At 34.7% G+C, this 13,570-nt stretch overlaps 1 long non-coding RNA gene across 1 annotated transcript; it reads right to left on the bottom strand.

Moving 5' to 3' along the window:
* Positions 1–524: 524 nt before the first annotated feature.
* On the bottom strand, positions 525–12,596 carry LOC116466439 (uncharacterized). The gene is made up of 3 exons (XR_004247547.1): positions 12,399–12,596; positions 2,935–2,997; positions 525–898 (listed from the first exon to the last, which is right to left on the bottom strand). It is a non-coding gene; the product is annotated as an uncharacterized LOC116466439 (long non-coding RNA).
* Between the last annotated feature and the right edge of the window lie 974 nt (positions 12,597–13,570).

Raw genomic sequence — 13,570 nt, 5'->3', positions numbered from 1 at the left:
CTCCAATGAGGGAGATGAGAAAGAACCCTGAACAGGCTTTTTTTTTTTTTTTTTTTTTGCTTTCAAGTTTATTTTTTAAATGAAAACACAAACATTTGAAACACACAAAAAAATAAGAGACAGAAAAAAGAAAATGAGGAAAAGGAGAAACAAAGGAAAGGTAAGAAAAAAATAGAAATAAAAAATAAGAAGACAGTGGAAGAAGAAGAGGGAGAAGAGGTAGGGAAGGAAGAAAATTATGAGGGATTATAACGAAAATTATATTTAAATAGTGTCTAAGTTTATATGTGCCTCACTACTAAATAGAAACTTTAGAGAGTCATAGGAAACCCACTGGCTTAGAGGTAGATGTACTTCTTTTTTTATTACTGAATTTTCTAATTTTCTTAATCAGCATGTAATTTTTTGTGCATAAAGCCATTCTGGTATTTTAAAGAGCTTTATATAAGTATTTCTATTTTTTCCAGATTCTAAAATTTTACAAAAGCCTAGATTTTGCCACTTTTAAAACACTCAACACATTGTAAATTAATGCACCATTTTCTTGTTAAAATCAGCCTTGCATAAAATGATCTGTAGCTGAACAGGAGCAATAGCAAAGGTGTGAACTACTTCAAGGAAGTGCTAACTTCAGAGCCCAAATGAGAACACTTAAATGCTAAAGTTTTTAGCAACAGCAAACAGATGTTTCTGCAAAATATCTTTTTTTTTTTTTTTCCTGTTTTCCAAACTCCTTTTTCTCCATACATTTACTTTTTCATTCTTCAAGCTTGGACTTTTCTGCCACTTTACCAATTTTCAGTGCCCATTCATCCTTGAAATGTTTCATTTTATTTTAACTTCTCCATCTCTCTTCCTCTGCAGTAATTGCAATGTAAGTTGGGTATATGGTTCTGCTCTAAAAAATGAATTCAGTATTAGTGACATGTACCAGGCTGATGGCACTGCAAACCGAAGGCCATTGTTTTAATCACAGCAACTCACACATCAAACAACACATATCACAGTTGCCTGAACAACTATTCTCAATTCTCAGTGATTAACCCTTTGGCATAAAACATAGTGTTAATTTTTAAAATGACTGCATGATATAGGTATATGCTTGACAATACATATTGTATTGATGATGACAATCAAATAGTCAATAGACACTATTGAATTTGAATGGCTCACAAAGGCAGAAATCTACCTATTAATTGTAAATTCCAATAAAATTTGTGATTGCACAGAAATTAACTCTCAAAAAGAGCACAAACACATTTCAAAGACAACTTAGATGATTCTAATATCATCATTAGCAAATTATATACTCTATAGCAAACATAAAGCTCTAGCAATGTATCTCTTTAAATATAAATGGAAATAAAATTATCCTTTCTCATCCATAAGTGATTATTTGTATTGACAATTTGCCAACTCCAGGATAGCTTTACTACTGTCTAAAATATCACCTCATCCCCACAAACATCAACTGATGGTGGTTTCATGAAGTTAATAGAACAAAAACGGGCGTAAGTCTCAGGACGCCTGGATTTAAGTAAGGCACATCTTCTAAGTGAACTAAGTGTATGAACTTGTACACATTTCTAAAGTTTTCTGGGCATTACTTCAGCCAACTGTAAAACAGTGGTAAATAATCACAGATATGCCATGCTCTCCTAATATTCTCTGACTAAAATGGCCATGGGCTTTTGTATCTGTAGCAAAATCCCCATGGATAATTAGAGAAATCTTGATAGTCTGTCTCAATATATCTTTAAAAGAATATGACCCTTTGTGAGTAGTTAGAATGAGGAACTTTCTCTACGTTGTCATTTGATATAGCCCTGAACTGAGTCTCTTTCTGAATTATGATCACATCATAAAACTTCACCCCACCATTAGAGCTTACTTTGTACTTTAATGTGTTTTGCATATCCAGATTCTCCTTAGAAAGTAAATTACCTTAGGACACATCATACTTTATGTCTGCCATTAGCGAATATAGGAATGCAGATTGGTTTTTAATCAAAACTTGCAAGATAGAACATAATATATACATAGAGCTAGAGCCTTGCCTTTAAGGAAGGGAAGGGGATCAAAGAAGGAAAGAACAATGCCTAGCTGCTAACTCAAGTGTTTGGTGGACTAAATAGATTACATTTATCAAGGATTAATGTGGTTATGAGATAACTGGAATTTTAATTATGTGAGCTAAACAATGACTGAAGGGAGATTTAATCTGAAGGGAAAAAAAGTAGAGAATGGAGCTTGATATCATTAAATATTAGAATAACTATCATGAGATTGAGGGATTAATATCTAAGGATTATAATCGATACAAATGGGTAGAAATTACAGGAGGGAATTACAATGAAATGTTGACATAAACTTCTTTATAGTTATTTGAAGACAGAATCGTGTTTATAAAGATAGCAGTGTCTTCATTCTTAGAAGTTTTATATAAAGTTTGAAAAGTCATTGTCAGAATTTTTTGTAGACAAGATGCTTGCCTGAAATGAGCATTTAGATTAATATTCCATAAAAATAGTTTTTAACCTGGATCAAACTAATCATAACCCTTATTGGAATATGATGTGGTAATTATAATTTAACATACTTTTACTTTTAATTTACAGTATTTTTTGCTAAACCATATCTCATAAATGAATTCCCAGCTTATCTATATGAAATATTGACTTTACCTTTATAGAAAGTTAAATTTAGTACAACCTTTGTCAGGAAAGCAATGTTCCTATTATAAACACATATGAACTTCACTTGAATTATAGCAATTAATTATTTTAACAAACATGAGGGTGTACTATCATTGTTATTTTACAGATGAGAAAATATAGCATCAAAATTGAAATAACTTATCCAAGACTACAAATTTAGAAAACAGTTGTGGCCCAGTCTTTTATAACTTTAGAATCTTTGTCTGAAAATTCTTACCATTTCTTTCCTTATGATGTCAAATATGCATGGTGTTTCTTGAGCAAACTTTCAAGCAAAGATCTTTAAAAATAGAAGCGACAACAAGCTATCTAAATGATTCAGTTACTTTTTTATATAAAAACACTGGGGTGGATAAATTATCTCTGAAATTTCTTTCTGCCTTTATGATGGTGAGATAAACTGAAAAAAAATTAAATACAATGAAGAAATTTGCACACTGTTATTAGATGAAAAGATTCTTGCAGTAACTTGTTATAGAAGCCTGTGAAAAGCAGAATTGATTTTTATCAGTCTGATATTGCTCAGAGGAAATAGTTACTGCTTAACAGAGAAGAATGAGCTAAATTGCCTCTAAGCTGCCTTCATCTATATGAATATAGAAGCCAAATTTTAACTACTTTTCCTGGAAAAGATACATATGATGAACATTAAAATAAAATACACATGGTCTTTTCAGAAATTTAACAATTTTCTTCAAGCCAGCAACTCTGCCAATTTGCTAAGAAACAAGAATTTTAAGAAATGTTAAGTTCTAAATACAAGGCTATGAGAAAAAGTCTAGCATTACCATACATATCTCAAGATGGTTTTGGATTGAGTATTTTAATTTTTTGAAATAGCCAACAGCTTGTTGGGAGATAACCTAAATTAAGAGTTGCTGCCATGAGAATAATTGCATTTTCCCACTCATTGACATTGTCTAACATTAAATCTGCATTCATTATGGACCAGTGAGATATGCAGTTTTAGTTGTTTTTTTTCTGGTTATAGAAAAATAGTAGAAACTATTAAATATAGACAGAAAAATTATACCCTCAATGGATTGAAGCACTAATAAATCATAGAGTAACAGTGTAGGCCTAGTCTTATCCACTTTTCAAATTTTTTTGTTCTTTTACTAGTAGCTATTTCGTATAAACCTTATGCTTTAATCACATTCAATAGAGTTTGGGGGACTATTGGATTAACTCAAGCTGTCTTTTCCAAAAAGTAATACATAAAAATGCAGTGTCCATGATCTTTAATAATTGTGTGATCAGATTCCACAAGTGAGGCCACTGAATTTCTCTTTCAATTTTCTTTGGTTTTCCTTTATATTATTGGAGAAAGTTTATATTGGCTTATGAATATGATTTGCAGGCACTGCAAAGCTCTTCAGTTTATTAAGGTTTTCTGGTAAAAGGCTCATGACTGACACTGGAAACCCGTCATGTTGCTTCTTTTTGCAACCTGAGTTCATGGAGATGTTCTGAGAGCACGGCATATACTTTCTGAACATTCCTAAGTGAAAGCTGCCTAAGCACCCTGAAGAAATACTTCCAAAATATTATTTTTGTATGCCCTTCTTTCCTCCATTACTTTGTTTTGCATCTTAGAAATAGAACCAGTAAGTTGAAGCAGGAGAAAAAAATTGGAGATAACGATTTATATCACTCCTCTTCAAACTACATAATGTGAATATTTAATATTTCCAGAATTCCTTAAAGTTAGGAAAAAAAATAACTGGACAATCATATTATTGAAAAATCAGATAACTTCTTCCATCCTGCTTTAGTCACATTCAATAAAAACTGTATACCTTCTTTTTCAAAATCTACAGTTTGAGCTGAGATATTAATTCATTTAGGGGTCAAGGCTGCAGTGAGCCATGATCATGCCACTGCACTCCAACCTGGTCAACAGAGCAAGACCCTGTCTCAAAAAATGAATAAAATATAAAAATAAATAAATAAATATAAACAACGTTTTTCTTAGAATAAATATCAAAAGATAATGCACGGTCCACAAATACATGACTTAATGATTGCAGATAATGATAGTAATATCTTGATGGAGAAGAAATCAGATTTTCTTTAAGCTTAACATTTAAAAAACACAATTGTCCACCTAAAATTTAGAGAAAATAGAAACACTAGCTAAATGTATACCATTAGAAGCTAAAGTCGCTCTTTGGTTACTTAAAACAATGCCATAGATTCCAATAGCTGGACACATGTCAACAGAGAAAAGGAACAGTTGATAATAGACGAGTCTCTCTATCTAGTCATTTAGCATGTTAGATGAGAGCCACTTCATTGTAGGATAACATCTCTTGTTTATGTCATTCCTTCCTTCCTTTCTCCCTCAGTACCTTTCTCCCTTCCTTCTTTCCTTCCTTCCTTTTCTTCTTCATTGATGATAGCTATTTTTTTACTAGGCCTTATACTAAGAAGCAAGATACAGTGGCAAATGCAATAGTTGTGACTCTGTTCTTCATAGAATTTAGAGTCTTAAGTGGGAGGCAGACAGCTATCAAATTTGCATACAAGAAACTCTACAATTTTGTACATTGTAAATTATATAATATTATGGTAAGTACGATGGAGCCAATGGCCAAATATTTTGAAATAGATTAATAGTAATAGCAAATACAGTAACAGCATTAGACAGGGTTAAGAAGGCTTCTCTAAGAAAGTAGCACTTAAATTGATACTTGAATAATGATGAATAGACATCCATAAAAAATAATGGGGGTATGGGGGAGAATGATTCACGCAAGAGAACAGCATAAACAAACAGAATCAAATACTCCAGTATGTGAAAGATGAGCAGTGTGGATAGATGGTTGTAAGTAGAAGAGTGAATTGGCTTGAAGTTGCAGAAATAGGCATAGGCCATATCAGGTAAGTCTTGCAATCTAAATTGAAGCATTTGAATTCTTGTCTAAGTGCAATGGAGAACAACTGAAATGCTAGGAAAAGGAGTTATAAGATCTATTTTATATTCATTTTAAATATCAATAAGTTTTGTATGGAAAGTGAGCAAGAATGAAAGGGAGAGACTAATTAGTGGCCTATTCAACTCATCCAGGTCGGTATCTGTGGCCAGGACTAGTAAAGCAGAGAGGTAGGAAATTGTGAAGAATGCAAGATCCATCTTAGAGGCACTTTGGCAGGATTAGTGATAAATGATATGGGTGTTTTTTTAAGAAGAGTAGATTCTTCAGTATGTAGATTGTGTAACTCATCAAAGCCATTCACTAAAATGAGGATGCCTGGTTGGGAGAAAGGCAAGTTGAACAGGGAAAATTAAAAATTTGTTGTTGAGTATGTGAAATTTTAACTTAGTTTTTTTGTTTCTTGGATTGTCTATACCTTAAAAGGGAGACTTACATTGATGATATGCATTTAATTGGAATATAGTCTTGGGAAGGAAATGTTACTCTGTTAGCTTTCTTGGGCTGCCATAATAAATTACTATAAACTGGGGGACTCCAAAGAAACAGAAATTTATTCCTTCCCATCTTTGGAGGCTACATGTCCAAATTCAAGGAATTGGCAAGGCCTTGCTTCCTCTGAAGCCTCAAGTAGAGAATCCTTGCTTGTTTCTTCCAGCTTCTGGCAGCACTAGATGTCCCTTGGTTTGTGGCAGCATAACTACAATTTATTCCTACATTCTTACATGGTCTGTGTGTTTCTGTGTCTTCATGTGACATTCTGCTCTATGTGTGTGTTTCTCTTTCCTTTGCTTGTAAGGACAGCTCTAATATTGGATTAAGAGCCCACCTTACTCCAGTATGACCCCATCTTAACTATTAACATCGGCAGTGACACTACAGTGATGTTTCACTTAGTGATAGGGATACATTCTTAGAAATGCATTATTAGGTGATTTTTGTCATTGTGTGAACATGTTAAGTTCAGTATACAGTAACAGCATTAGATAGGGTAGTTAAAGAAGGCTTCTCTAAGAAAGTAGCACTTAAATTGATACCTGAATAATGATGATGAGACATCCATGAAAAAGAATGATTGTGGGTATAGGGGAGAATGATTCACACAAGAGAACAGCATAATCAAACAGAATCAAATACTCCAATATGTGAAAGATGAGCAGTGTGGATAGATGGTAGTAAGTAGAAGAGTGAATTGGCTCTTCTACAGTGTAGTAGACTATAACGTCTATGTAGAGTATACTGACATAGATGGTATAGTCTACTGCACACCTAGGCTGTATGGTATAGCCTATTGCTCCCAGGCTACAAACTTGTACAGCATGTTATTGTGCTGAATTCTGTAAGCAATTGTAGCACAATGATATTTGTGTCTCTAAATATAGGAAACATACAGTAAAAGCATGGTATTATAATCTTAATGGACCACTGTTCTATATGAGATCTGTCATTGACCAAAATGTTGTTATGTGGTACACAATTTTATTTCGAAATAAGGCCACATTCTGAGATACTGAGAGTCAGGGCTTCAACATACTTTTCTGTGAGACACAATTCAACTCGTAATAGAGCCACCTATCAAGAGAGCACAGAGAGAAAAGAAACAAAGCTTGGAAATGCACATTTGTGGAATTTCAATGTGTAGATTTCTTTTGGTGGAGACACTGATAAAGGTTGTGGAGTGTTAGCTAGAAGGAAGTCAGCCTGTATTTCCACCACATTAAAATAAGATAATGATTTAAGGTAGGAATGGTAAAGAGCTTCAAGTCTATTGCAAGGAGTAACAGGAAGGCAGAAATAGTCCTGAGCAAGAAATGTAACTCAACATTATTCAATAAAGCAAGAAAATGTGAAGTATTTTAAAAAGATTAACAAAAAAACTATTATTAAAAATATTGTTAAGTAATTTAGGTGTTGGTGTGCTCTGGACACTCAATAATGAATAACAGCCAATTTCTAAGATTAAAGGGATCCTCTCTGGCTAATTAGCCGTCTGTTTTCTATGTATATGTTAGAATGGGGAAAGCCTCCATCAATCTCACTCTGAAAGGAAATAAATTTGAACTTTGATTTTACGTTATGAACAAAAATAAATTCTATCATCCCTAGTCACATGAATGTAGAAAATAAAGCAAATAAAAATGTGAAAATATAACATAGAAGCTTAACTTTATAATCTAAAGATTGAGGATTTAAAAAAATACAGAAATGTTGAAAATTATTTCAGAAAATATAAAAACATTTGAATATGTAAAAAGTATCCAAAATATGGCAAGAGATGTAAACAGCATCAAGAGTCAAAAAATTGGCCTTAGTATTTCTAATGCTAAAACTTACAATACATAAGAATTTCTACTAAACTAATTTTATAATGATAAAAAATGAAGGCTTAGAGCAGGAGTGGTATAAGGTGGAGAAAACAAGACAAATATGTATATTTTAAAAGTAATATCACATTATTTTATTTAAGTAAAAGCATGTGTGTAGTACACATACATATATATCTATAGAAAGAGAAACAGACAATTATAGTCTATGAATAGTACTTAATTTAGGGCGATAAGAACTTAACAAGTTTATTTTCTTTAACATATCAATATATGCAATTTGAAAATAAAGTAGAGAAAAGCAATACATGTTTTGTTGTGAAAAACTGAGCAGATCCAGCTTTTCCAGGTATTTTGTGGGGTGTTCAGTTCCCTCTATCTTGTACTAGTGTTTATTAAATCTGCTAAACATTCATGACCCTTGTCTGAGCTAGGGTTTAAAAATGAAAACTATACTTGCTCTTATGGGACTTGTATTCGAATGGATAGAATAGATCTGAAAACAAATGCATTATTTTCTACTGCAATAAGCACCGTAGGCCGGGCGCGGTGGCTCACACCTGTAATCTCAGCACTTTGGGAGGCCGAGGCGGGCGGATCACCTAAGGTCAGGAGATCGACACCATCCTGGCTAACATGGCGAAACCCCCTCTCTACTAAAAATACAGAAAATTAGCCGGGCACTTGTAGTCCCAGCAACTCGGGAAGCTGAGGCAGGAGAATGGCGTGAACCCAGGAGGTGGGGCTTGCAGTGAGCCGAGATCATGCCACTGCACTCCAGCCTGGGTGACAGAGCGAAACTCCATCTCAAAAAAAAAAAAGAAAAAAAAATAAGCACCATAATGTGAATCAAGAACTTTACAGATAAAGATTTTTTTATAACTCTTTTCTTTCTTTTATCAACTCACACATATTTTGGCCCTAGACAATTTTTATTTCTAAACTGCAAATCTTGTCTTAAAGTTAATAAAACAGGGAAATGTACAGGATATTTAAAGGTTGGATTAATAAATGAAAGCAGTAATAAAAATTAACTCTCCTAAACATGTGAATAAAACATGGAGATCACAAAAAGGTATGTATTTTAATTAATATATGCATTTTTCACTGTATTAAAAATGTAACTCCATGTTTCTCATGATAGTTCATAAATATGGCTCAATTTAGTAATGATAAGATGTAACTCATTATAAGACAGGTCAATGCAATGTTCTATTGAACCCAAGTTACAGTGTATGTCATTTATGTGCCTTGTTTGGGAGAGGAATAACTCAAATTGAAGCAAATTGGGTGATTTCTCTAGCTCTCCAAAACTACCAAATGAAGAACAATATTCTACAGCATTGCTTTCTCTGTATTATATGCAATGAAATAAGCAGAAAATTAATAAAAAACATGACAAATATGGTTTCACATTTATTCAGTATAGTTGTAAAATACTATAGAGCTGAGGAAGTGGAAAATATTCTCCCATCACGTTCTTGCACTCTCTACATAAAGCTGGTTTGAAGGAGGAATTGCTCAGTAAATAGTTTCTACAGAAGCAGTTTAACCAGTTTCCTAGGGAGCATAGTTGCTTAGGAAACTCAGATATACTATGGCACACAGGCTGTGACTAGACACCTGCTGGTGTACACAGCTTTGCCCTGCCATTTTTACCCATTTCTTCTCTCTCTCTTGGCTGTGCTCTCATATGGCAGAAGTGCAAAGTTGGGAAACCAGTGCAGTTCTTGGCGCTGGGTGGAGGAAATAAAATTGCTCATCGGTTTACTATAAAGACCACCTTTGGTAGATAAATTTGTTTTTGAGGGCAGATTAGGCAACATGTTTTCTACCCTGCAAACACTTTCCATTGATCATTGGGATAATCTCTGAGGATTTACCATAATTATATTCTTTGGAAGCCCTGGCACATTAAGAAATGGTAATTGAATTTCATGAGAGCCATTTTCAAATCTCTGCTCATTTGAGAAAATAAAATCAAGGACATAGGTATATAAGGTATACTATAAACCTCAGGCTAGTCAACTAAAAAAGAATCATGTGTTTCCTTCGAAATATATAATTCATAAATATAAAATATATGTCAGGGTACCCCTTTGAGATATTTCAGCCAATAAATAATTCTGGTGTTAAATAACTTTTTATTTTTATATAAAATAAATGTTGCTTAAACATCAAGTTTTTTATGTTTTTATCCTTCTATCTATATAATTAAATGGGCTTTATAATGGCTTTTGTAGATTGGCACCTCATTTTTGGTTGATATCTCTTTAAAATGTGAAATAATGATGGTAATGTGGGAATGTGTGCTGGAAACATGACTTGTGGTCTCTGACACCAGGCTGCCACATTTAGCAGCTGTTCAGTAAACATGAGGAACTAAGCAACAGAACACAAGCCATTGGACTGGGGACCCCTAGATGACACAGCATTATAAAAAGAGACAAAAAAAAAACTTTTCAATTAACCAAGGGAAATCCCTTAGGTCTGAGGCTCAGCATTATCCATGGCTTCTGCATTCTGTCTGTGAAACTTTTAGAGACAGGCAATCACAACTTTGTCTGGCAAATGTTCTATGGTAGCAGATTATAGTAAAATTAGTGACATTTTAGCAGTCAACAATCTCAGATATTGAGAGAGTAGAAGAGAGAGAAAGAGTGGCCTAAAAACTGAGTTCACATTACTATCGAGTTGAAGTGGAGTTTAAATAGTTTTATTTAATGTTTAAATTTCCAATTAATTTTGTGTGCTTTGAAAGTTAATGGAATCCTGAGACCCTATTGTTACCACACTATTTGCTTAGGATCCCATCAAACTTCTGATTTGCATCTTCTTTTTATGTCAAGGTTTCCCTGCACATAAAACACTCATGGGCATTTCCATCTTTCTAAAAAAAAAAAAAAAAAAGCAAGGTCTTACAGTGGCCTACATGCCCCTCGGCAGTCTGGCCTCTCTTTCCCACCTCCCCTTTGCACCCTGCCCTGGCCTCCGCACTCTTTCCTTGTGTGCTCTGCATGTTCCTGCCTCAGATCCTTTGCCTTTTTATTCTTTCTGTCTTGAAAACTCATCCCCAAATAGTTGATGGTTCACTTCCTCCGTTCCTTCAGGATGCTGTTGAAATGTCATCTTCTTAAGAATGCCATTTTTTATTCCCTTGTCTAGATGCCAGGCCTCAGCCCTTTTTATCCCTTTTATATCCCTTTACTTTTCTAATCATTTTCTTCTTAGCATGCATCATTACGTGACATACACACTTATTATTTTGTTCAATTTACCAAACAGAATATAAGTTGCAAGAAGTCAGAGGCTCTTTATCTTATTCACTGCTGTACTCTAAACATCCAGAAAACTTCCTGGAACCTAGCAGATGATCAAAATATTAGTGGTTTGAATGAATGAAGAGATCTCTACAAGTAACAAACAGGGTATTGTTCATAATCCTCTGGAGTTACCTTAGATAACCTACTTACTTTCTCAGATTTTCTTGTCGTCTCTTTTCGTGAAAGAGAGCAGAGAACCGACTTCAAAGTATTCCTCAATAACAGATATTCATCTTTCAAGTGACCCCCCCATTGTATTAAAAAAGACAGTTTATCGATCCTTCTTAAGGACTTTAAAATTAAACATATGCAACTCTTTGTCTTATTAATTGACATTGAGGCCGTAAGGGAAAAAAGTGCTGAAAATAACCAAAGCATGCTAATCTATGTGTAATAGTCTATGCTATGGGACACGGTCTGCTTTGGTTGTTTGCTACTTTTAAAAATCAGGTGTTAGAAATAAATGTATTACTGTTGTAATGATTTAAACAATACTAAGTATGAGGTGGGGGGCGCACGATAAAGTTTCTTGTCTTAGCTTGAATTTCCTCAAACACAGACTTGAGATGAGGCATTGTGTGCAAATAGTTTGAGAAGGGATGCCAGGGTGCAGGAGGGAAGAACTAAGGAGAGTGAGGCAGGGAGGAAGGAAACAACAATACCAACGTGCATTTTTGAGTTTATTGTTATGGGCAACAGATGCTTCTAGAAAGCCTATAGGATGCTTTCCAAGATTGTCCAATCCAATAATTTATCCATTAGCTTTCACTTCAATTGATCAAAAATTGCTTCTTCAGAGTATTTATTCCTGTCTTTTTGAGTTGCACTTTCTGTGGGCCCTTCCTGCTTTGTCCTTGGCAGAAATCATGGGGGAGAGATGGAGGATGGACAGACAGCTGAGATATTAGTAATAAAGGGATGAAAAGTGCACCCTGAACTCAATCCATATGCACCCTGCATTAAATCTTCTCAGTTACTTAGTCTTCATGGTCTCTACAAATGACATAATAGGCAGTGGTCAGCGAAATAAGCTACAGAAGCTACAATCATCTTTACTCCAACTAGCCCCCAGGTTGTTAGTGATATTTTTCATCTCACATTTCTACCACCAATTCTAGATATGCCAGCCCTTCAAGCAGCATTTCATCTGGTCTTCATTGCTGGCCTGATGGAGTGACCCAGACCTTCATCTCTGAGAAGTCCAAGCCCTTGAGATCCTTAACCCTAACTTCAATTGCTCCAGTTGTTTTTTCCCCATTATGCTAGGCATGGAAGACCACCAGAGGCCCAAGAGGATGTTCCGATATCAACACATACTCCCTGCCACCATTATGTAATAGAGAACCCTGTTCTACTGTGTTCCCTACTACAAATATTCTCACCTCTCATGCCTCAGAAACCAAGACATCTAATCCATCAGAGCCTAAGATTTCAGAGGAAGGAACCATAAATTCTTCACAGGTGACTGGCAGTGGTGGTGAGAAATGCGTCTTCTTTAATCAGTGAACTTGTGTGTTCTACCATTCGATTCAAATTTCATATTTCAAGAAATCATTTCAATGCATACACTGTATTCTTGCAGACAACACTGCAACCCTGAGGACTGTTTTGTTGGACATGGTACCATAGTTGAGTCTTTAATAAGACGTCCCATTATACCATTAGCCTGATAATTCTGGATAATATGACATGGGATAGAATCAGTGGATCTCATAGTCATGTTCTCATTGTCACCCTGTCTTTTATATAAAATGGATCTTTTAAACTGAAATGTTGTCACATGTTATAAGTCTTAGATGTTGGTGTTGTCAGTAAAACTATGGGCAAGGAAGGAAAATCAGTAATAAAGTAAGAGCTAATTCTGTTTTGGATGAAATGCTTCCCTCCAGGATACAAGGACTGGAAATAATTACCTTCTCATGAGCAACTGAATTAGTCTCCTTGGAGCCATTAGCACCATTTCATGGGCTCAGCATTGATATATGTTTTGTAAACTTTAGACTTTCAAACATGAGTGGAAGGTAGATCTTGTTTTTCGAAAAGAAGCTTAAATCACTGGTCCCATGCACAGCTTTTCTTTCTACTGCCACACTTATTGTATTCATGGCTTCTTCCACAAACACTGGTAGTGAAGGACATAAGATGGCTGATGCCCACTTAATGGGCCATCCTGTCTATATGGTGTTTTGTGTATGTGTTTTTTTTAGATGAAATCTTGCTCTTGTTCCCTGGAATGGAGTGCAATGGCGCGATCTTGACTCACTGCAACC

Source organism: Hylobates moloch, unplaced genomic scaffold, assembly GCF_009828535.3.
Source record: "Hylobates moloch isolate HMO894 unplaced genomic scaffold, HMol_V3 SCAFFOLD_4, whole genome shotgun sequence".
Classification (NCBI taxonomy): Eukaryota; Metazoa; Chordata; class Mammalia; order Primates; family Hylobatidae; genus Hylobates; species Hylobates moloch.
This window is presented reverse-complemented; position numbering and strand designations above follow the sequence as displayed.